This window comes from Typopeltis vanoorti, chromosome 18 (genome assembly GCF_054136105.1).
Source record: "Typopeltis vanoorti isolate ZY-2024b chromosome 18, IOZ_Tvanoo_1.0, whole genome shotgun sequence".
NCBI classification, from domain to species: Eukaryota; Metazoa; Arthropoda; class Arachnida; order Uropygi; family Thelyphonidae; genus Typopeltis; species Typopeltis vanoorti.
In genome coordinates, this window is record NC_143566.1 from 41,612,325 (window position 1) to 41,639,293 (window position 26,969).

Sequence of the window (26,969 nt, forward strand, 5' to 3'; positions counted from 1 at the left end):
TGGCTATCCACAACTCCATGCACATAAACAAAGTCAGTGAGAAGCATCCAAAGGAATTTCAGGGAAGGAGTATGGTAGGAATGCTCTGAGTGACATGCACCCACAAGTAACATCAACAGTTCTTGGAAACAGGAAGTGTTTTAAAAGGACACTCACCAGGTGGGCCTACAACAAGTGCAGAAAATGTGGAACAAATTCAACTGTCTTTCCAGCATAACCTCACACTACAAACTGAAATGTTCAGTTTGCAGTGCGAGTCATCAATTAAACATTCGTAAAAGAAAAGTGCATGACATTGCACACAAGAGGTTGAAACTTAATACTTATATGCAGCTTGTTCATCAAATCCAGACTACAGATAGGCCACAAAGAGTTCAGTTTGTGTGACTTTAATGTTCAGCAATCGGGTCTAACATGGTGGTCACAAACTAAGATAGGCTCCTACCAGAGCAATTTATTTTCTGATGAAGTAGTTTCATGTGCATGGAGTTGTGGATAGCCATAATTGTCAGGTGTGGCATGTCAAAAAATCCACATGAACTGGTGGAGTTCATCCATAACAGTCCAAAAGTTAATATCTGTTGCAACATCATGCATGATTGCATTGTTGAGCCATTTTTTTTCCCCATGAGGAGACAATTGCAAGTGTGGCATACCTAGATATGTTAGAGAACTTTTTGGTTACCCCAGATTGAGAATGTGGAGAAGGCCTCATTTTCCAACAGGATGGAGCCCTGCCACATTATGCAGCAATTGTGCGGACTGTGCTCAACACCCGATTCCCAGGAAAATGGACAGGCAGAGGAGGTCCCATTGCTTGGCCATCATGCAGTCATAATTGAACTCCAATGGATTTCTTTTTTTTGGGACTATAAAAGAAACTGTGCATCAAAAAAAAAAAAAAAAATCCAGTCTCTCACTCACCTGCAGAACCATAGAAGCAATTCCTATGAATATGCTTTCCACCTCAGACCATATAAGCATATATGGTCTGAGGTGGAATTCCGTTTTGATGTCTGCAGGGCTGTAAATGGTGCACACATTTAGTTACACTAAAAGGTAATCAAACTTGTGACATTGTACTTTGATAACATATGCTACATACATTTCTGCTTCAAAATGTCAAAATAAATTTCATTGAAAACCCCAGAATTCTTTTTTGGATGCCCTGCATTTAAAAAATTAAGTATCTTATTCAGTTTTTTGAATTAAAATAAAAAAAATATATATAGAGAGAGAGAGAGAAAAATTCTAAATGTTTCAGCTTTAAAAAAAAAAAAAAAAAAAAAAAAAAAAAAAAAAAAAAAATTATGTGAATGTTTAGTTATAAAATAAATTCTCTGATGCCTTTTGATTATCCAGAACTATTTTAACTGAAATTAAGATGTAGCATCAGGAAATCAGCTAAAAAAAAATCAGCTAACGCCTTTTTATTCCCGTATATACGGGAGTAGGCGAGGCCATTTAGCCCTATCTAACTTTTGGAGACTGAGTGGGCAGTTCAATCTCCACTGGTATCCAATCAGAGACAGATGGCCCAAGGCTATCACTAATTAAGCGGTACGCAGTGAAGAGAGACAGCTCAACTGTGCCGCCATCTCATGGTCTCTAACCCTAACACAATATATTTAATGTCTGAAATAATGTGGGTTCTACGGTCGATTTTCTTGAGTTTACAGGACGAAAAACCCGAGTTTCCGGGAGGAAAAACCTGCTTGCCCGTGCCAGAGATCGACTAACTCGGGAACCGGTCGAAAAAAGGCTTAGAAAAATTTCCTCTAGTCGCCGACTAGACTCGAAACTAAGACTTCCTTCGTGCGGCCTAGCGCGGTGGTGTGCAAACGCCACATCTACTGAGCTACACAGGCTCTACATCAAGAAATATGAGAGTGAATTTCAGTTCTTATGGGCCAACTATCTTAAGCAATATGTAACAGTGCACAAATGGACTGAAAGTCTTAAATATGACCATATATCATCAGAGGGTATGATTGTGGTTGGAGTGTCTAATCGTCCTTCAGTTGGCAAGAATGGCATGAGATGATCAGATTGTTTTGTGGCCAGTCATAAGAGAACTTCTGTGAGGAAGGGATATATGTGGAACTAAAAGGTCAGTGATTATGAAAAAACTGGGAGCTAGGAAACAGGAATTGGATGGAAAGATAGATGACACTTGGGCACTGATCAAGATATATTTAACACCAGCAACATCTGAGTGTATTTCAAAGATGAAAAGCTAAATAAGGGAGGAGTAAAATGGATGAACTGAAGGTTGACACGTGAAATTGAAATCTGGGAGGAGGAGCACTGTGGAGGCAACACAAGATGAATACTGGTAATAATTAGCTCCACAAAGAGTAGAAACACCATGTCAGGATGGCAACTAATTTCATAACGACAGTAGAAGTGTAGTATGAGCAGAAATTAGTCAAGCCAAGAAGAATTCTAATGAATTCTTTCAATATGTGGCAAGATGAAGAAAGAATAACTATCGGAGAGTGTGATAGTGGTTGACAATGATAAACTGGCAAATGATGCAGAGGTTTATAGTTTAGGTGTTCAGTGAGCAACGTCCTCATGAATGCAATATCATGATAAGCTTGAGTGCAGAGTGTTGAGAAGATGCTGATAGTAAGTGAGCACAAGGTATATGATGAATTTGAGTAAACCTGATGTTAACAAGACAGGACTGTTAACATCAGGTTTACTCGTATTAAACAGATGTCTCAAAGGTTAACAGTCCCTTTGAGACATCTGTTTAATACGAGTCTTGCAAAAGGGCAAGTTCCAGAAGAATAATGGAAAGATGGTAAAAATGGTTCCACTTCATACATATCTGTATACAGTAAACCTACAAATATTGGACATTACCTCCATTTCAACTCAGCTCATCACATAGCTCAGAAACTTAGCATTATCCATAGTCTCAAGAAAAGAGCTATACAGTATACGACAGACAAGGATGACCTACTAACGGAATTAACCACAATATCCAGAGAACTTTCTTTAAATGGTTACCCAAAAAGACTCTATAACAAGATTCTCTTTACTGATATACCACATCGACAATGTGATGACGTCCAATACATCAGTACAATTACGATTCCTTTTGTCAGCAACCTTTCCAAAAAATTAGCTAACCTTTTAAAACCACATAAGATCAGAGTGGCATTCAAACCAATCAACACTATTCGGAAATTTTTAAGATCACCGAAAGATCCTCACCCATTCTACAAGTACTCTGGAGTATATAATATACCTTGCTCATGTGGTATTAGTTACGTAGGTCAGACATCTAGAAGCTTTGAAACGAGAAAGAAAGAACACATAGGATATGTCAGAAATAACAGACAAGACATTTCAGGCCTTTCATGCCACTTTGCCTCTACTAACCATCACATTGAGTGGGATAAGAGCCTTATGCCATACATAGAAGATAACTACCATTCAAGAACCTTTAAAGAAGCAGCTACAGTCGCCCGTAAAACTGAAAACCTAAACAAGAATCAAGGTCTAATTTTACCAGAAATTTGGAAAACTTTTATCAGATCATTAAACATCAAAGAAATGAACTTTCATAACAATTACGTCATGAACCATAACGAATAAATCACGTTAACGAGACAAGCACATTGTCACGCACAATACCAATTTTTTGTAAGAATTAGAACTATCAGTTATAACCTAGTCTGTAACCTTCATTTTAACTTACTAGTTTGTATTCCCTGAGGATACCAATAGAAAAAGATTGGCAAAACATGTAGGAGGATAAAATAAAGCTACTTGACAAAGATTATAAAAAGAAATGTAATAGTCTTATGAATAATTGTCAAGAAAAAATTCAACATACTGAAAGAAATCATATTATAACAATCAGAACTATCCAGAAGAATATTAATACATGAGGACTTTACAGTTTTATTGTAGTTGTATTTATTTATTTATTTTTATTTTTTTATTATTATTATTTTTTTTTTTTTATCACTAGAGGTCAGGCTAGGGAAAAGGATTAACTAACTACATAGATTTAGTTTACCGGTATACAAGGCATGAGCATGTAGCTTGGTTCCATATACACTTGTATTCTTCTGATGATGACCTCGATACAGGGGTCGAAACGTCAAGTTTTATTTTATTAGTAAGTAAGAAAATAATCTGTTCAACATGTGTGTTTTTGTGTCCCTAAATTTACAAATATGAGTATCTTTTGCAATGAACAAAAGTGTGAGGACGAGTGAATGTATAGATTCATTTTTGATAAATCAAAAATTCAACATGATTTATAGGATTATGAATTATCAAAGTATCGAAAAAGGGTAGACGACTGTCAGATTCAAGTTCAATAGTAAATTTGATATGGTACAAACAGTTTATTTTTTCCAGGAACTGAAGTAATTCTGACTCCAACTGGGACCAGACTGCAAAGATATACATATTGGAAGCTCCAAAAATACATAAGTTTTGCTGCTCTCATTCATTCTTTCCTTCTGTCAATGAAAGAAAATAAATCAATGAACTATTTACAACAAAGAATACATTGTTCAAGATGATTCAGATAGGTCTTGAATTGACTGTTGACACTTATAACCAACCTAAGAAAATAGAAAATGCTAACACAAAGCATGTGAGTAGGATAACAATAAAACAGACTGCAAACCAAAAATTAGGATTATCCAAAATGTAAATATGCTTTTCTTGTGATACATTTCTTACGTAATCAAAAAAATTTCAACTGGAGATATACTGTTCATTTCTGCCCAGTTATGAGCAGACAAAAAAATATCCACAGTTCAAGCTTTTCTTAACACATTCGCTGCCACACTCTCCGGGCAAAGTTTGTTACTGCACACAAAGCACTTTCACTTCTACAAGGTCAGTACGAGTTATCTCGTAGCTGGCTTATCAGACAGAATTTTGTTTCATACGCCAACTACGAGTAATCTCATATCACCCCCACCTATGTCTCATATGTGCTGATGACTGTGTAACTTGAGTTCAGAGTCAGCGACGTTCAGCATTCAATGCAGTAAGATTTATTGCTTCTAGTCTTATGATTATTTAAAATTATCTAAATAAAAACCTTCAATTATGCCATGGCCAGTAAAAGAAAGCTTACTGATGAAGAATTAGAAGCTTACACTAATATGAGCGATGAAGAATGGAATGAATTATTTGGTTCCGATTCCGAAGATGATTATAATCCTACAGATGACCAGCGATGACTCAGATGATGATATATCATATGTAAATATATGTATATGTTGAAAAAACTCCAAAAAATTGTTTTATTTGCATTAATAAATACACAATTTATGCAACAATACCTCTTATAATATACTATACTTTTGCTGAAATTATTTTCCTTCTACCAAGCCCCCAGACGTGCTCTCCACTTTATTCACAAGCCAAGGACCCAAATTAACATGCTTATACTACGGGTTAACTCGTATTTGGCATAGGAGGTCGGTAATCGACATACGAGTATATTTGTAGTTGGCTTGTGAGGCTCATATACCAACTACAAATATACTCGTAGTTGGCAGCGAAGTGTTAAACTCATTCACACTAGATGCACTCACTACTCTTCAAGAGACAAACTGTTCCACCACTCACTCACTGCTCAATGAGAAAAATATCTAACTTTTACTCCTTTCTTAACTGCAAACAATCTTAACTTCCATGGATGCCCCCATGTTCCCACCACCTTCCACATAACAAAAATTTTCAGACAATATTCTAACACCCATTCAGAAGTTTATAGACCTCTATCAATATCATCCCTCTTTCTCCTATTTAACAGTCTGCAGTCTAAAAACTCAATTTGTCCTCATAATTCACATTCCGTAATCCCAATCTAATCTCAGTAACTCTTTGCACCCTTTCTACACCTTCTTTATCTTCTCCAAACTGAGGATATAATATATCTTCATAATTAACTTTCACAAGTAAAGTGAAGTAGAGTGATCACTTAATAACTGAACAATTTCATATGCTCCTGACACAAGAGAGCCATCTGCATTAATAAAGTTATTCTTCCACATTCATTCTTTCTTTTACTTGCAACATAATGACAGGATTCTTTAGAATTGCCTTTAGCCTGAATAGCCAATTTCTTTTCATACTTCACTTCAGCTTTCATCACAATATTTCTAACTTATCTGGCTGCACTTTATATTTCATAATTCTCTCATTCTATTCTCAAGATATTCCTTCCACATCCTCATCTTGCTTAATAAGATTGCATATCCATTTCACTCCCACCCTATTCATTCATGAACAGTGGCGACTGGTGAAAATTTTAAGTGGGGGTGCTGCATATACAAAATAAAAAAAATTAAAAAAAATTAATTCTTTTTTCCCTAATCAGTAATCAATTTATTAAGAAATAAATTTACATATTAAAAAATGGCTTTATTAAAAATATTTCACCCTCACCACGAACGAACACCAATAATGAAAGTTTTGTATCTCACAAAAATAACACACAAGCATACGATACACTGCTCAAACGAGCAGTGTCGGAATGACTTGTAACATGCAATCACAAGCACAAATGAATATCGGCAAGACTGGCTGCGATTGGTCAAACATGACAATACTGACACTGCGTTAGATAGCAGTGTATTTGTTTCATAATCTAAAGCATTAATTGAACAATTCCAATTATTAACTATTCAATCAAGGTATACATTTTTGGTCGTTTTTATAGATAGAAATACACTTTTATTAATACAGACCAGTATTTTACAAATAAACATTTATTAAAACCTACCAGTTTTGCCAGCAAACTGTCTGGCTTTTTCAAGGTATTACGGAGATATGAAAGTAAATGCAAATTAAAAGGAACATAAAAAACGTTGTAAACCAAACTAGTATTTATGGTTACACGTTTCGCGTGACAAAGATGGCTTATTGTTCTTATTCATTATCACGCATGCGTGTTTGTTGTAGACTTGTAATGTGATTACTGGCTAGCTGTAGTTCAGATTGACTGAGAGAGAGGATCAAGTTTTTCCACGAACTGTTGAGAATTATACCCTGATTTCTGTTGAGGTTTCCGCCGGTTATTAGTACTATTGTGGCTTCCTTAAAAACACGATGCCTGTAGTCATCATCGAGATATGGCATGGAGCTGTTTTGCCAATCTATCGTGTGGTTAGACGTGCAGAAATGATGTGCTAAGCCGGAAGAAATGCTTCTGTTGTGGTTTACATCACCAACATGTTCTTTTTGTCTAATTTCTAAACTTCGTGAAGTTTGTCCAATGTAGGCAAGACCACAGGAGCAGGGAATGTAATATACTCCTGGATATTTGTAGAACGGAACTTTATCTTTTGGAGATCCTAAAACTTGTCTGATGTTGGTGGTTGGTTTGAAGACCACTCTGATGTTGTTGGCTCTTAGTATTCTTGCTATTTGATAAGAAATTGACTTGATGAAAGGTATCACTACAGTAGAAACGTGCTGACGGTGGGATTCTTCTTGTCTGGGGTTGTCATTGTATAGATATTTTTTGATGATGTTTTGAGGGTATCCATTTTGTGATAATGTGTTGGCTATTAGTGAGAGTTCATTCTGTGTATCCTCCTCTTCTGATATAAACTTTTTGGCTCTATGTTTCAACATGTGGATAATACTCAGTTTGTGTGACTTGTGATGGTTTGAAGTATAGTGAAGATATCTTCCAGTATCTGTGGGCTTTCTGTAAATGAATAATTTGACACTGTTAGGTTGTTTTTTTTATCAAAATATTAAAAAATGTAGTTGGTTGTTGTTTTCTACTTCCAGAGTGAATTTTATCTTGCTATGTATTGAGTTGATTTTATCCACAAACGATTTAAGGTTGTCTAAGCTGTCTTGCCATATGATGAATATATCATCCACACATCTCTACCATGTAGATGGTTTCGGAGAGATTGCAGAGAGAATTTCTTTTTCAAGTTTTTCCATGAAAAGGTCTGCACAAGATGGTGATAGTGGGCTTCCCATTGCTAGGCCTTCTAATTGTTGGTATATGGTGTTGTTAACTTTGAAGAAATTAGATTGAAGGCTGTGTCTAAACATCTGTGTGATGTCTAGAGGAAAGAGGTCTTGGATGATGTTTATTACCTCGTCTACTGGAACATTGGTGAAAAGGGATACAACATCTAGGCTGGCTAGCATGTCAGTTGGTGCAATCGTAATGGCTTGGAGTTTATTTACAAAATGTTGACTATTCTTGATATAGGATTCTGATGATCGTATTTTATTATTTAATAAGTTTGCAAGATGTTTTGCCAAAAAGTAGGTTGGTGATGATCTTCCATCAACTATTGGACGGAGAGGTATATCCTGTTTATGTATTTTAGGTGTTCCATATAGTCTTGGGGTGATAGGATGTGAGGATTTTAGTGTTCTCTTCACTTCTTCTGGCCAATTGTTACAATTTCTGATTAGTTTGTTTGTTTCATTATGATTTTTAATTGTGCAGTCTCTGTCTAGGATTTTATAAGTTGAGGTGTCTGATAGCAATACGTTTAACTTATCATAATAATCTTTAGAGTTGAGGATAACTGTAGAATTTCCTTTATCAGCTTTTGTAATAATGATATCTTTATTTTTCTTCAAGTTGAGAATTGCCTTTCTTTCATAAGGAGACATGTTGAGAACAGGTTGTTTTGCTTTGGCTAGGATTATTGTACTTTTGAATCTAATAGTGTCTGCAACGTTTTTTGGTAGTCGATATAGGCCTTTTTCAATTCCACACATAAAATCCATTTTAGGAATGTTTTTGGGTGTAATCGCGAAATTAAAACCTTTTTTTTAAAATATCAGATTCATTTCTTGTGAGGTTATGATTTGACAAATTGAAAATCACTTTGTCATCCGGGAGGTTGTTTTGTGTCCGATATTTTTTCTTGTAAAGTTCGTTGAATTTCCTAATTTGTTTATCCTTATAAAGTTTGAAAGTTTTTTCGTAATTGCGTTGTATCATTTGGTCTAGTTGATTCCATATGGTGTATTCTACGTTGTTGGAAATTTCATCAAATAACTTGCGGCAATTACTATCACTTTTATTAAGTTCTTATCTCGTGTGTTGTATCCTTTCTCTAACAAGCGCTAATGAAGTGCGTAGATAAATTTTTTTGGCTGATATAGAGTTGATATGACCTCTGATTATAAGGAACTTAGGAATTATGGAGAATTCCCTGCAACGTTTAAGGATTTGTGATAAATTCCCTGCAACAACATGCTAGCCAGCCTAGATGTTGTATCCCTTTTCACCAATGTTCCAGTAGACGAGGTAATAAACATCATCCAAGACCTCTCTCCTCTAGACATCACACAGATGTTTAGACACTGCCTTTCAATCTAATTTCTTCAAAGTTAACAACACCATATACCAACAATTAGAAGGCCTAGCAATGGGAAGCCCACTATCACCATCTTGTGCAGACCTTTTCATGGAAAAACTTGAAAAAGAAATTCTCTCTGCAATCTCTCCGAAACCATCTACATGGTGGAGATATGTGGATGATATATTCATCATATGGCAAGACAGCTTAGACAACCTTAAATCGTTTGTGGATAAAATCAACTCAATACATAGCAAGATAAAATTCACTCTGGAAGTAGAAAACAACAACCAACTGCATTTTTTAGATATTTTGATAAAAAAACAACCTAACAGTGTCAAATTATCCATTTACAGAAAGCCCACAGATACTGGAAGATATCTTCACTATACTTCAAATCATCACAAGTCACACAAACTGAGTATTATCTACATGTTGAAACATAGAGCCAAAAAGTTTATATCAGAAGAGGAGGATACACAGAATGAACTCTCACTAATAGCCAACACATTATCACAAAATGGATACCCTCAAAACATCATCAAAAAATATCTATACAATGACAACCCCAGACAAGAAGAATCCCACCGTCAGCACGTTTCTACTGTAGTGATACCTTTCATCAAGTCAATTTCTTATCAAATAGCAAGAATACTAAGAGCCAACAACATCAGAGTGGTCTTCAAACCAACCACCAACATCAGACAAGTTTTAGGATCTCCAAAAGATAAAGTTCCGTTCTACAAATATCCAGGAGTATATTACATTCCCTGCTCCTGTGGTCTTGCTTACATTGGACAAACTTCACGAAGTTTAGAAATTAGACAAAAAGAACATGTTGGTGATGTAAACCACAACAGAAGCATTTCTTCCGGCTTAGCACATCATTTCTGCACGTCTAACCACACGATAGATTGGCAAAACAGCTCCATGCCATATCTCGATGACGACTACAGGCATCGTGTTTTTAAGGAAGCCACAATAGTACTAATAACCGGCAGAAACCTCAACAGAAATCAGGGTATAATTCTCAACAGTTCATGGAAAAACTTGATCCTCTCTCTCAGTCAATCTGAACTACAGCTAGCCAGTAATCACATTACAAGTCTACAACAAACACGCATGCATGATAATGAATAAGAACAATAAGCCATCTTTGTCACGCGAAACGTGTAACCATAGATACTAGTTTGGTTTACAACGTTTTTTATGTTCCTTTTAATTTGCATTTACTTTCATATCTCCGTAATACCTTGAAAAAGCCAGAGAGTTTGCTGGCGAAACTGGTAGGTTTTAATAAATGTTTATTTGTAAAATACTGGTCTGTATTAATAAAAGTGTATTTCTAACTATTCAATCAATCGAAACATAAGCTGTAACCTTTAACATGTTATATTGGATTTATATAATGTTGTAAGCATTGTTATTATTTATAAACACAAACAAAATTTAAATTTTTCATTTTTCTTTGGGGGTGCTGCAGTGTCGCAGTGCTTATGTACGGGCCGCCACTGTTCATGAACCTGTAGAGATTTAAGCACTTTTTCAAAGATTCCCATATATTGCATATCTTTAACCATATAGACCTTAGGCTTTTCATAGATTTACTGAGCTGTTGAAATACTATTCTGCATGTTCAGTTATGACAAGTTTTTATACTCAGTTCACCTACAAATTTGATTGTCTCATTTTATGCAAGTATGTTGCAATAGTTCTAGTAAATTTCTTCTAATAAACAAGTGAATTACAATGAAGCATACAGAAGAATGTTTATGACAGATTTGCTTAACACTTCAATTTAATATCTTTTAACTAAAAATAAATTAGGCTAAGGAAAGTTTCTTTTCAGCAAAACTATAAAATTGCCATCTTATTTACAACCTTGCCGGCCATTATGGATCAAATACGCATCCTCATATGCTTCGTATCCATTATATATTTCAATGTAATGTCAATGGTATTACAATTTTAATATGCACTTCGCATCCATGGTAACTTGGTTAATAATAAACTATTCTAGAGACTTCCATTAAATACAATCAACAAATGCATACTAAAGAAATTGCCAAAAAAAAAAAAAAAAAAATCCTTATCACTATCTTATTTCTCACACAAAGAGGATCGCTTTGTCTTTCTTTATGCACAATATTCTTCTGGTCTCGAAAAAGAAGAATAGCTATTCCACCCCCAACCTCTCATTAACTTTCACTATTTTCTGGTAAAGACATCACATCTATAGCTATCTAAAAATCTGAAAAAAACCTCGTTCTAGTTTCACTCAAGTATTATTATTATTAAGAGAGACCTACAAGAAGTCAAGGACTCATTGAGCGAGGCCACATACTATATACACACCAGCTATCATACCTGTTCTTGAATTCATTCACACTACTTGCACACACAACATTCAGTGGCAATCCATTTCAAACATGCATCATTCCAGGAGAGAAAAATCTAGATCTCACCCCTTCTTAGCAGCATTCATTCTCAGCTTCCAACGATGTCCTCCATAAAATAAAAAATTCCATCAACTGAAATCCTGTATGACCCTTTCAGAAGTTTGTAAGTCTCAATCACATCACCCTTCTTTCTTCTGTTTGCCAGTATCTGCAGTCTATAAATTCTCAATCTATCTTCATAATCAGTATTCCACAATCCTGATATCATTTTTATCATTCGCCTTTGCACACACTCTCTCTCCACTATCAGAATCACAACAGAAACTAGAAGACCAGACCTGTGTACAATAGTCCAAGTGCAGTCTTATCAAGGTCTTGTAAGAGGAAAAATAACATCTTTATGTGTCAAAGTTCATTTCAGCTTTGCAATTAACTTTTGAGTCGTATTTGCAATCTTTGATGAATGGCCCCTGAACTTCAACTTCCTATCTACTAACACTCCAAGATCCCTAGCCTCATCAGTTTCTTCTAGCATAATCCCTATAATACGACATTGGATATCTAATCACGCCAAAGTGCATGACTTTACATTTACTGACATCCATTTTATGCCCAGAATTCCAGCCTATTCAAATCATTCTACAAGTACTGCATATCAGGAATGCAGTTGTACCCTACCTATCTTTGCATTATCAGCAAATAGCTCTATGTTGCACATCAAATCCTTCCCAGTGTCACTGATGTACAGATTGAATAACAGTGGACCAAGGACTGATCCTTGTGGTACACCAGTTACCTTAAATTTTGGAGACTCACATTCCCCATATACAACCTTTTGATTTGTCAGTCAGCTATCCTCTTATCCACACTAATATTGTAAAATCCAAACCCATATTCTCTAATTTATGCAACAATCTTCTATGCTGTATTCTGTCAAAAGCTTTAGCAAAACCATGATGTATGCATTCCCCTTGTCTAGCTCAATGGTAATATTATTATCAAATGTTAGAGTGATACTAAAACATGATCTTCCCTTAGTAAATTCATTTCTGAATGCAAGCCCTAACCAACTTTTTAAAAATCTTCACCACCACTCCTGAGATATTGATTGGTCGATAGTTGGATACCTCAATCTTTGCACCACTCTTGTGCAATTGGATTACCATACAACATTCTTTCCACTCCTGCAGAATCTTCCCTGTTCTGAGACTCAAATTATAACAGAACAGAAACTAGAAGCTAGTTTCTGTTCTGCTAAAAGAGTGTTCAGCTGAACTGACTATTCCTTTAGCCTAGCTAAAGGAATAGTCAGTTCAGCTGAACACTCTTTTAGCACCCATGATGATATCCCATCAGTCCCTATTGCTGAATTCTCATTCAGTTTCTACAACAAATGTAAATACACCCTCCTCATACACCTGAGTTTCTTCATCCAGTGAAGAGGTCGCAGTGAGCTCAATGTTGCATACACCAGGTTGATAGCTTTTGGCAAAATGGACACTCATTAATTGAACAATCTCTTCTGCATCTGTCACCCTCAACACCATCTGCATTCAGTAGGGTTATTCTTTCTTTTACTGGCAGCATATTGAAAGAATTCTTTGGGGTTATCTTTAGCTTGCAGATCCAGTTTCTTTTTATTCTTAGACTTAGCTTTCCGTACAACAGTTGCGACTCTTCTGGCCTGCTGCTTATAATTTTCATAGCAGACATCATTCTTATGCACATAGTATTCCTGCCACATTATCCTTTTCTTACAATATTACTTCTCTTTTAGAACAAATAATTACACTGCACAAATTTCAACTTCATTTTACCACAGAATGCTGTTCACATGTTTAAAGCTACCAAAAACCCCCATAAAAATAATTATTCAAAGGAAATAAGTTAATGAAAGAGTAGAGACCACAGAAAAATGAAAGACTCTTCTGGCCTGCTGCTTATAATTTTCATAGCAGACATCATTCTTATGCACATAGTATTCCTGCCACATTATCCTTTTCTTACAATATTACTTCTCTTTTAGAACAAATAATTACACTGCACAAATTTCAACTTCATTTTACCACAGAATGCTGTTCACATGTTTAAAGCTACCAAAAACCCCCATAAAAATAATTATTCAAAGGAAATAAGTTAATGAAAGAGTAGAGACCACAGAAATGAAAGAAAAATTATGAAAGTGAACAGATGACATTAAGAGAAAATCATATTAAAAATAAAGATATAAGAAAGGAACTTAAACATAGTCATCATTCACGAACGTACAAGCATAACTAATTTAAGATGATATGGCTATTTTAATTGAATGGGAGTAGAAAGGTTACCAAAACAAATATTTGATGCCGAGTTAATAGTGAAAAAATCTTCCTAATCTTTCTTTGAATTAAAAAAAATTCACAGTAATATTAGGCAGACTGATGCACTAGTTATTGGAAACTGAAAGGAAGAAATGTTAACAGTCACAATAAGGAACATGATATATATAATCTGCCTTCATTATGGCAAGTTAGGACTAAGAGACTACAAGAAGCTATAATACTACACAGAAGTTGTCTGAGCAACTTATTTTCCACATCTCAATACATATGGTTGCATTACTTTACAAAATTTGGAATATTGCATTTTAGAAAGATCACCTTCAGTCCAGTTCCAGACTGCCTTATATATAGTCAAAGTGGGTACCAATGTTAGGAAACTACTTCGGCTTTTTTTTTAATGGAATATAGTGCTTTAGAAATATATACACGTTTGCACAAGAATAATGTTTAATTTGCCAAATATTTCGGTCTGAATATTACAGACCATCTTTAGTAGCTACATAGGAATAGTTTTAAAAAACAAAGTGGAATACGAACAATTGATTATTCACACATAGAACGAGCCGCGTGATGTCATATCGCTAAGTATTAGAAGAGTAAACATTTTTAAAGTCATAATTAAAGATATTAATTCAGAAATTCATATAATAATCTTAAATAACATTAGACTAATATAGGAAATTTACAAAAAAAAAAAAAAAAAAAAAATGTGTTATCCTGATTAAACTTTCCCAATTTTTTGATATAGATATACAGTCATTACCATTCAAGTTAGGATATTGAAGTAAGGCCTCCACACTTTCTTTAAATAAACATTCAAATTTGTAGCGACATCTGTGTAGGAAGAGAGTCTTGGACAAAAGGATGTTGTGGCTTGTTTCTAATCCATGCTGAGCTAATCCAGATTTCTCAGGTTTGTTGTGTTGAATAGATGATTGATGCTCTTGGATTAGCTCGGCATGGATTAGAAACAAGCCACAACATCCTTTGGTCCAAGACTCTCCTCCTACACAGATGTTGCTACAAATTTGAACGTTTATTTAAAGAAAGTGTGGAGGCTTTACTTCAATGTCCTAACTTGAATCGTAATGACTGTATATCTATATCAAAAAATTGGGAAAGTTTAATCAAGATAACACATTTTTTTTTTTTTTGTAAATTTCCTATATTAGTCTAATGTTATTTAAGATTATTATATGAATTTGTGAATTAATATCTTTAATTATGACTTTAAAAATGTTTACTCTTCTAATACTTAGCGATATGACATCACGCGGCTCGTTCTATGTGTGAATGATCAATTGTTTGTATTCCACTTTGTTTTTTAAAACTATTCCTATGTAGCTACTAAAAGATGGTCTGTAATATTCAGACCGAAATATTTGGCAAATTAAACATTATTCTTGTGCAAACGTGTATATATTTCTAATCATTATGTCACAAGTATTGTTAAAAAATCACATAGTGCTTTTGTGTTCTATGAAGTTTTCTTGTATGGTGGTACCAATAATGTACAAAAATTAAGAGGAATATCAGCCTATTACTTAAGTCCTATACATCTGCATTCTAAGTATGCTGTGAATCTACAGAACAGTTATTACACATTTTTGGTTATTTAGGCACATTTTAATGGAGATAAACTAAATATGAAAACTAATAATAGAACAAGTAACACTAGTACAGAAAATCAGTTGAATACATTTATATGGACAAAAGAAATCAGCTTTGTCTGATTTAGATCAAACTAACAATATACAAGAGGTGCTCAAACCAGTTTTAGCATAGGAATTGGACAGTTGGATTAGAAATAAAACAGCTGTTCCATGACTGAAGATCAGCGATATAAGAATTCTGATTAATATCACTATGTGTAAACAAAAATGGCATCAATGGCAGGACTATATTAAAAATGAAGATGAAAATAAAAAAAAGCTTGAAATTAAATTGAAGATTCCAAGAAATTATATTCTTGTTCAATCCTTTATCCAAGTGTAAGCAAACAAAGTTTGCTGGTGAATATGTTCACATGCTAGTCTACTTGTATATAGAAGCTAATTGATTTCACATTAATTACCTTAGTATCCCATAATGCAAAGCACGTCTGTTTTGTATAATGCTATGCATTATGGGAAGAGCCAACACCCAGACTTGTCTCATCAGTGAGAGCCAGAGCCAGAAGAGAAACCAAGGTTGAATTAATGCAGAAGTCGTATATTTTCCATATACAGTTAGCGAAAAGGTGTACCGCTTTATTATTAAAATACTTCGGATTAGAGCTAGATGTTGAAAGTATTTTCACTTGGTTCGCATTATATACACCTGAAGGGGATGTGTGTTTGGAATAATGGGATACGAAGGAAATGAATGTGAAGTCATTAGCCTCAGTTTACAAGTAGCCTAGTCATGAAAATACTCCATGTGTAAACTGTTTTCTTACACTTGAATTAAGGATTAAACAATATAATTTCTTGGCATCTTTAATTTATAAGCAACTGTAAAAATTTTCAACAACTTCAAATTAATATCCAAGGATGTATGAACAGCTAATCTAAGATGGTATAATCACTTCAACAGAAAAACAAAATATGAGTAAAATAAGTGCCAATAGCAAGAATGGTACCTAGATGCAAAGCAAGAGATTAGTACATTGAAGAAATTAGGAGTGCTTTGAAATATTGAATACAAACACTGATCAAATCGGGGATGAGACAAATAGACTGTCAACCTTTCCCAGTTGAATACATTCATCATGGAGAATGGGCAATGGAAGTATAGTGAAGACTTTATAGACATTCAGCTGCTACAGTAGCCAAAAAAAAAGCCCATAAAGAACCCTAAAAATGGTTAAATTAAAACTGGTAAAGATTACATTGGCAGAAATGGCAGACAATTGCTCAGAAGAACAAAACAGCAGTGAGGGCAGTGTAGCAAGGGACAAGGGTTCTCCTCAAGGCTGTATGAGAACAATTTGTTAGTCTTATATGCACATTCTCCATGATGAATGTACCTGGACCAGCAAATCCATCACATATTATTCCAAGAGTATTGTGGTAGTATTCCTAAAGGAAAAGTGAAATACAAAACAGGTCAGGACTTCATCATCATAAACAGCTTTCTTCAGTCCACTGCTGGACAAATGCCTCTCCATGCTTCTTCCATTTTAGTCAGTCCTGTGCATCTCTCCACCATAAATATCCATAACATCTTGTTATCTCATGATCCCATCTTACCACTGGTCTACTGGGTTTCTGATAACCAGTTCTTGATGTCTATTCTGTTGTTCTCTTTATTCATCTGTCAGACATTCTCATCACATGTCCTGCCCAGCACCATTTGTTGTCTTTTATTACTAAGGCAATGTCCAATGCTTGCTTGCTTATCTAAGTATTATTCTTTTTATCTAACTGGGAATAACCTTGGCTCTTTCCAAGTTTCTTTGTGTAGTTTTAGTCAGACTCCATGTTTCACTACCAGGTCATTGTTGGAGTACACACTGGTTGTAGATCTTTCTTTTTATGCAGTTAGATAAATTGCTTTTAAATATCTCTGTAATGGTTCTCTGTAAAACTTCCCATCCTGCTGTTATTTTAGCTGAAAGTTTATAGTTGTTTGTAATGATTTGTCATTAGATATTTATATGAATTCACTATTTCAATTTGAATTTGAATTCAGGATCTTATTTCTTTCAAACTACAAGAAAGAAGCAGCTAGGATTACTTTCAAAAGTAAAAGATGAATGACAAGTAAACCCTTTGAGACCTTAAGCATCTGATGTCACTTTGAAAACATAGAAAGTAGACCGTGTATAGCAACATGGAATGCAAGAAGTTTATTTCACAAAGAGAAAAAATAAAATATTAACCAAATGAAAAAAAATGAACATCATTATCCTTGAAATGAGTGTGGTTGAATAGAGAGGATCTGAAAAGATAAAGACTAGCACCTACACTTTAGTTTATTCAGGTGAAAGAAAGCATAGAAATGGAATAAAAATATTAATGGACAACTTTAAAATCTTTAAAAGGCTAGTGGCCTACTTCAGACAGAATTATTACAATTAAGTGGAAAGCCACACCAATCAGTTTATGCATATCAGGTCATCCTAAAAGTAATGTTTTTTATACTGCACTTGTTCAACCATGTCTCAGCTTGTCTAAACATGAATTTTTAAAGCTTTATAAGTACTGCTAAGCTGAGGCAGCCTCATTCTAAGGAATTCCAACCTGCAAGAACATCAAACATAAGTTACTGTTTAAATAACCCTTTATTACTATGGAGGTCATTGAACAGCACATCATGCTTTATGAGTTCAAAAAAGGCAACAATGCTGTAATATTGTAAAAATGTGCAAGAAGTATATAGTGATAATGTTTTGAATGTACAAAAGTGTCAACGATGGTTCCAAAAATTTTGTCAAGGAGACTTTAGTTTGAAAGACTCCCCTTGCTCTGGGTGCCCTGTCTCTCTCTCTCTCTCTCTCTCTCTCTCGATACTGATATGTTGGAAGCTGCTATTGCAAGAAATGCCAATGTAACGTTTAGAAGATTTAGCAAAAGATCTTAATTCATCATCATCATCAACATCCATCGCCATTTGCAAGAACTTGGAGTAGTGTCTAAGCTCAGCAAGTGGGTTCCTCAGAACTGACGAATAACATTGGAAGAGAGCACATCAACATCTGCACTACTCTTCATTCTCAAGAGGTCCAATCTCTGTTTATGAGTCATGTAATCACCAGTAACGAAAAGTGGATACTGTACAGGAATGTAAAGTGCTGAAGGCACTTTACATTCCTGTACAGTGGATTCATTCGGGGGAACAGGCTAAACCTCAGCCGAAACAAGACTTTCACCCTCAGAAGATTTTGTTAAGCGTTTTTGGTGGGATGTGGCTGGTATTATACACTTTAAACTCTTGCCACAAAACCAAACAATCACAGGTGAAGTAAACTGTGAACAACTCGATTGATTGAATGAAAAACTGAAAGAAAAGAGGTGTTCCCTGGTCAATCGAAAGGGTGTTGTTTTTCACCATGATAACGCACACCCTCAACAGTGAGAGAATCACCTGTACCAAGATTGAGAAATTTGGCTGGGAAAAGCTTCCACATCCTCCGTATTCTCCCAATCCTGCCCCTTCAGATTATGACTTATTTCGAAGTTTGCAACATTTCATTAATGAAAAACAATATGACACATTAGAGGCACTAAAATTTGAACCTATGTGACTTCATTGCACCAAGCCTCTTGAATTCTACAGAAATGGCATTATGAAGCTTTCACAACATTGGAAGAGTGTTAATGATTCAAATGGAGAATATATAACTTAATGAAATTAGCAAGTGATTTATCTTTTATATTCTTTCAAAACTTAATGCTAAAAATTAAATTATTTTGGGATGACCTCATACCACAAATATATGTCTCTACCAATGTTTCTTCTCAGCTATGAGTGTGCACACCATTCAAAAAAGGGAGCACACACACACCCATAGTAACTATGCTTACATATTTTTCTTTTCAGAATTTGTAACTTATAGGCAATAATTTTTTAACGTAATATAAACAAAAATTATAAAATAAATCATATTTGCCACTTATTTTATTTAGTAATTTCCCCAATTTCTTTACTCCAATGTCACTCTAACATATTCAAACTTAATACACTCTAATTAGTTACTTTTAACCTGCACCATGTGGACAAACTGATGCTGACATCAGAAAGTTGCAGCAGAATATTACTTTAGTGTCTACTGTCTAGACCAGTGGTTCTTAACCGGTGTTCCCAGGAACACTTGTGTTCTGCTGGTGAAAGATGTCACATGACACAGTTCTGAGTGTAATTGGCTACTCTGAAAAATTGTCGAGGGAATTATTTCTGTTATAACATAACAATATTGGAAGAAAAGATTTAAAGTTACTTTCCTTCCTTAAATACACACAGTTATGACTGGATACAAAATCCATTTGGCAAAGTTAATACATCGAGTTGTGAATTTTCATTACAAGAAGAAGAACAATCAGTTATCTTGTCAATGGATCGTGCTCTAAAAATGAAATTCTCTGAAATAACTCTTGAGGAATTTTGGATTTTTGTCTAAGCCAAATGCCCAGCTCTCTCCACAAGGGCACTGAAAATTTTGTTACAGTTTTCAATATCATATTTGTGTGAGCTTGGTTCTCAATATTAACCAATATAAAAACTAAAAAGAGTGAAAGACTTACTGTTATAGACAAAGAGAGATATGAGGGTAGCTATATCACATATTAGACCTGATATTGCTGAAATCTGCAAAAGCTGATATTTTTATTGTTAGCTTTATGACTCTCATGCTTTTGGTGTTCCCCAATTTTTCTTATAATCAAAAGTGTTCTGTAACTTTGAAAAGGTTAAGAACCACTGGTCTAGACAGTACAGTCACTTGAACTCATGCAAATGGTGATGGATTTTTGTAGCTATGTGAATTTAAACAAATTAATTTAGTTCTTGTAATTTTACAGGTTGTAGCTAGATTTATGTGACCAGATGCACAGCATTTACCAGTCCTGTACAGCATTAGTATGTGTACAGCAAAACGTACAGCATTTGAAATATTTTATTCACCTTAACAGAAAGAGTAAACTACGAACATACATTAGTTGTTTATTCAGAGGAACTTTTTCATGTAAAATTATTTTTTGATTATATGCCAAACTTTTTAAAGTTGAAAAAATTATCATCGTCAATCAATGTAATCTAAATTTATGTAATACCAATGTTTTATGTTTTGTTTTTACTACTATAATTTACATAGCATATGTTTAATGCATGTAATTTGTATTCTGTTTTGTAAAACAACTATTACCTATTTTTACTGTGCAATTCACAACCATCTGTAACAAACTGTAACTGGGATAATGCCCGTAATAAATTCTAGTAGTATTGCTCAGATCTGAGATCCTAATCTGCTCAGATCATAGATCTGATCATAAATCTCAGATCATAATCTTCTCAGATGACAAGGCCCTGACTATGGAACTAAACCACATCCTCAACACTTTCTTAGCCAATGGCTACAACCCCAAAAAAATCCAAAAAATACTAAAACCTGTAAACCACAACCCCCCTCCCCCCCTCCACAATAAAGACTACACCAAGTCTATCACTATCCCCTACATCCAGGGCACCTCTGAAAAAATAACTAATATCCGCAAAAAATATGACCTTACTTCCTGTTACAGACAGACCATATAAAAAGTTGGCATCCCTTATCCGCTCTACCAAAGACCAACCACTTCCCCTAGACCTACCTGGTGTATACCAGGTCCCTTGCAGCTGCAAATTGTCCTACTTTGGCCAAACAGGCAGAACAACAAATATCAGGATTTCAGAACACCAAGACTACATCCGTTTTCACCATTACAGCCGCTCTGGACTGGCAGACCATGCCTTAGATACCCACCATAAAATTCGTTGGAAGAAGACAAAAATAATCCATCGCAGCAAGTTTAAATACGAAAGACTATTCAAAGAATCTTCAGCAGCTCTAAAAAACGTTCCTAACCTCAACAAATTTGGGTGCATGAAACTGCCCCAAATTTGGGAGACTTTCATTTTGAGAACTTCAGCCCAACTGCCAAGACTACCAAATTAGCCCGCAAGAGGGCACCATTAGGACTTTAGGAACAAAATTAGTTCTTATTTTCTTCCTCATTTGCTTTGTTAGTTCCTTAGTGCACATACCATATCTTTATGTTCCCGAAGATGGCAATGTGACATTGCCGAAATATAGAAGTGATTCATTAAAGTTATCTTTAATTTATTTACTTTATATACGTTGTCAATTCCGTAAATTAATTACCAGTTAGCCCGTAATAAATGTTATTATTATCATTATCCATGGACTATACATTCAAACTGATCCGCAAATTATTCGACAGCAAATTCACATGTGCAAGGACAAAAGCAGAAGCTATCATCAAGAATGTATTAGCACCACATGCATTGAAAGAGCTTGGTAAGGAATTACAAAATATAAACTTTATATGTGTTTTCTGATGCATCAAACCATGAAGATGTAAAACTTTTTCCTACTATCATTCGTTATTTTGATTCAAAAAGTGGTGTGGAGAATAAGATTACTGATTTTGTGTCCCTACCTGGGGAAACTGCAGAGCTTATCAGCAATTATATCTTAACTGTTCTTGAAAAAAACAATTTATCTAAGAAGGTTGTTGCATATTGTGCTGATAATGCAAATACCAATTTTGGTGGTGTAGCTAGAAAGGGTATTAACAATGTCTTTGCTATATTGAACAGAAGTTAAAAGCAAAATATTATTGGAGTAGGTTGTGCAGCTCATATAGTTCACAATGCCATTCAAACTGCTGCTGATCTTTTACCACTAGACATAGAGTCTATTGTAACAAAAATTTAAGCCATTTTTACATTTACACTGTCAGAGTAGAATCTTTGAAAGAACTCTGTGAAGAAGCAGAAGTTGAATATCACAGAATACTAGGCTACAGTAAAACTAGATGGCTAGCTTTAATGCATATGACTGAGAGGATTCTGAAATTATATAGTCCATTGAAGTCATATTTCTTATCCCTTGATAAGTGTTCAAGAATAATTGAACTCCTTTTCAATGATAATACCTCTCAGGTTGTGGTTAACATTTCTTCATAGTCAGGCATCAGTATTTGAGGCAGTAGTCAGAAACATTGAAGGAAATGATTGTACAATAACGGAAGTCTCAGAGGAACTTGATATGCTAAAAGCAAAATGCAGAGATTTAAGAAGATAAGAAGAAGAAATAAGAATTTAAGAATTTCAGAAAATGAGGGAAGCATAAAAAAAAAGTGTTTATTTCTCATGTTAAAACTTTCTACAGTAACTGCTTGGAATATTTGGACATGTGGTCATCCCAGTTCCTGGAAGTTAAGACATTTAAATGGGTGAACCTTAAAAGTAGGATATCATGGCATGATTTTGAGGCATTGTTGTCTAATTTTGGAAAAAATCATGGAATATATGAAAATAACCTTTTTGATGAGGTTTCTTGTTTAAAGAAGTATATAACTGATTCAAAAATTGAAGAATGGAAGGAGAAAAAACTCCTACAGGAGATAGATGGGTTGAGATATTTGCATTTTTTGAGAAACAAAAGGTGCCTTATGGTAATAAAAAAAAAAAAAAAAAACAGTGAAATTTGCCCTTTGCTTACCTGGGACAAATGCTGTTACAGAAAGAGTATTTTCAGTTGTGAATAAATTATGGACTGCAGAGAAAACACAAATAAAACTTGAGACAATAAAGGCCATTCTTATTGTGAAATATAATATGGTTGATTCCTGTGAAGATTTTATGAGTGAAATATCAGAGGATGATGAATTATTAAAAAGAATCCATTCTTCTAAAAAATATGTTTAAATTGTTCATTTGGAGAGTTTTAATAGATATTCATTATATACGATAAATAAGTTTTGTGTGATATTTACTTTTGCATATATTATTAAGAATTTAAATAAAAGTTGCTTTTAATAAATATCTATTCATTGTATAAATAAAATAAATAAGTTTTTTTGGGATATTTACTTTTGCATCCATTATTGAGAATTTAAATAAAAATTTCTTGATAGTTTAGCAGTAACAATATTATTAATTAGTAATAATAACAAGAATAAAAGCAGAATATTTTATTGAAAAGGTATGATTATGTTTCTGTTAGGATAAGAAGAAATACAGCAATTTTAGATTTGAAACTAAATTCTGAAACTAAAAAATTAAACTAAATTTATTATATTCCAATTTTAGAATATATGCCTGGAAGGAAGGCAAACCTGCAAAGCAGGAAATAAAAGTTATGCAACTAGTGAAACGTGTCCAGCATTGGTCCTTGGAGGAAGGCAAACCTGCAAAGCAGGAAACAAAAGTTATGCAACTAATGGAACGTGTCCAGCATTGGTCCGTGGATAATCTCGTCACTATAAACTAGATGAAAAAAGAGCAACATTAATGTGAGAAATATTACAATAGTAATATTTCTAAGACTGAGTCTGAGAATGGAAACTTGTGCACAAAATGTTTTTCATGCTCACATGAGCTGGCAAAAATTAGAGGGAACAATGATTTCTACCTCGTACCACCCAGATGATGAAATTGGAAGGCTGCATGAAAAGATACAGGAAGTAGAAAAACAAGGAAAATCATTATTAATATATACAAAAATATAATAAAAAATATTGGAGTAGGAGAAAGAAATGAATGAGATAAAAACTGACAAAGTAGATGACTGACCCACCAAAACTTGGTTCAAAAATAAGCCAGGATAACTCTACATGTGAAAGAACACTAGGGACTTGACAAAGAATCAAGCTGATTTCGTAATGACTAAAAACAGGTTTAGAAATTCAGTAAGATAATTCCCACTGTAATTCAAATCATAACCGATTAGTAGTCACAATAGAAATAAAATTGAAGTTAACAAAAAAAAAAAAAAAAAGTTAACTTGTTCAATTTTTTACATTAAGAAAAATAGATAATTTAAATTAAAGATTCAGGGAAAAGAAAAGAATGGACTGATAAAAATAGAGAGTTAATTTAAAGAGAGAGAGAAAAGATCTAAGTATACAGAACATTAAATAAATAATTCAAAAGGTAGGGAGGTAAAGAAAATATCCATGAATGGCATATATCAAGAAATGAAAGACTTAAACAGTCACCATGATTTCACAAAATACAAGATAAAGAACTTACAAAACAGAAAAAAAGGAACAAAGACAAATCAATTAAAAAGGAATGCATTATTCAAAGAGACTATATTTAGAGAAATGTATTAAAGACCAATATTATGACAAAAGGGACACCTAAAAACAAATAATGAGAATGAAATAGATGGCCCTTCAGTCCTTATGGAGTAAGAATATCACTAAAGAGTTAAAAATAAAGCATTCAGCTCCATGTTTAGTAACAAATGAATTGACTGTCAGATTTTTTAGGGAAAGACAACGTATACTATAATATTAATTAAAAAAACTAATCAATACTTCCTATATTTCGGTAATGTTACATTACCATCTCCAGGGAACATAAAAATAATGATATGTGCACACAGGCACTAGCACTAAACAAATATGTCTGAAGACAACAACAACTGAAGTTGGTCCTCGAGTCTTAAAAGGTGCCACCTAGTGGAATAAATTGGATAGCAGGCTTGGCTGTTGGGGTTTTTTCATAGATTGTTCTAAGAATGCAATCTTCCCATATTTGGGGCAGTCTCATGCATCCAAATTTGTTGAGGTTTGGGGAGTCTTTTTACAGCTGAGGCTGATTCCAGGAATAATCTCTCATACCTGCTACAGTGTAGTCAAGTGGCTTTCTTCCAGTCTATTTTGTGACAGGTGTCCAAAGCATGGTCAGATGAAATGACAAAAATTTTAGGAGCTAAGGATATCTTTAATTTTTTTAACATTTCACCTGCAAATAAGGGTATCATCCAGTCAACAAAAAATTTTAATTTAATATATGATATCGGGGTACTTAAGGGTCAGAGCTATATATAACTGTCACATAGCCTTTAAAGGAATGCAGAGAACCGATCAGGGCTTCTGACCTAATGTTCAATCCTCACCTTCTCGTGGTGCACCCTGTTAGGTATCTACCTGCAGAGGTGCGCCAGTAGTGTCCGGCACCTGTGTGCAAAACTTTAGTTGGTGCCTCTATACCCCTCCACCCAATAAAAAAAAAACACTTTATAAAAACGTTATTTTTAATATTTGATGCCAATAAAGTGAGAATTTCATTTTGAATTTTATCTCCTAAATAGGAGGGCATATTTTTAAAGTCAGGATCATTAGCTACACTTCGCGCGTGTTCTGATATAAAAGGATCAAACTTTTCTAACATCTCAATGCATTTTAAAAAATTGCCATTGTTGCGATCGTAAAGTTTATCACTTTTACCACGAAGAGCTAGATTTTGTTTGCTTAAAACTGTACTACAAAAATTATTCTTTTTATAACTTCATACCATTTCCTTTCATTATCTAAAACTGTTTGTTGCAAATGATCAATACAAGTTTTATTTTTTAAGGATGTAATTAATTCTGTCTGTTTTATGTAATTGTTCAAATGATTTAAATTTTTCTCATGACGATTCAGGTACATTGCAAGATGTTGCCTATATTCTGCTGATAACAGCAGAATATAGGCCGGCCTGGTTGGCCGAGTGGTTAGCGTATCCGCTCTTCAGCCAAAACACTGTGGGTTCGAATCCCGTCCTGGGTTTGGATGTTTGTGATTGTCTGTGAAAATACTAGTGGCAGTGGTGGGCGGTAGATGGCATTAGTGTAGTTGTGGTTCATTGTAATTGGTGGATTGTGGGTGGTGGAGATAGAACTGTAAAGTAGATGCCCTCCCTCGGAGTCTTTGAACTCCCTGGAGGTGTCATCAAGTAGTAGTAGTAATAATAATAATAATAATATAGAATAAAGTTAAAAACTGCAGCAGATTTTCTTATATATGTTTAGAGCAAATGTGAGTATGAACAAGATTAAACAAACAAATTCAAACTCACGTCATCCTGTAAACAGTCAACTCACACAAGTTCAGGTTTTTACTTGTTTAAGCTAAACTACTTGTTAGACCCAGGATCAGAATAAAATAAGATCTTAAGGAATAATAACAAATAAGTGATCATAAATAATTTGTTTAAGACAAATCTATAATATATAATTAAAATTTAAACAAAAATGTAATTTATTTTGATATCATTAATGAATAATATTTTTTTTAAGTATTTCATCCTCGCCTGAAATCTTTGGTGCCTTTACTATTCTGGCGCCTGTGTGCTTCGCACACATTACACATATTGCCAGCGACATGCTATCTATCTGGATACTGAACAAACGAGGATGGGATGGCAATTTAGAATTT

General features: G+C 34.3%; 1 protein-coding gene across 3 annotated transcripts in view; it reads right to left on the reverse strand.

The window, feature by feature from the left end:
* LOC150096613 (uncharacterized) overlaps positions 1-26,969 on the reverse strand; it is a 157,016-nt gene that overhangs the window by 99,456 nt on the left and 30,591 nt on the right. The gene's annotated exons all lie outside the window — the stretch shown is intronic.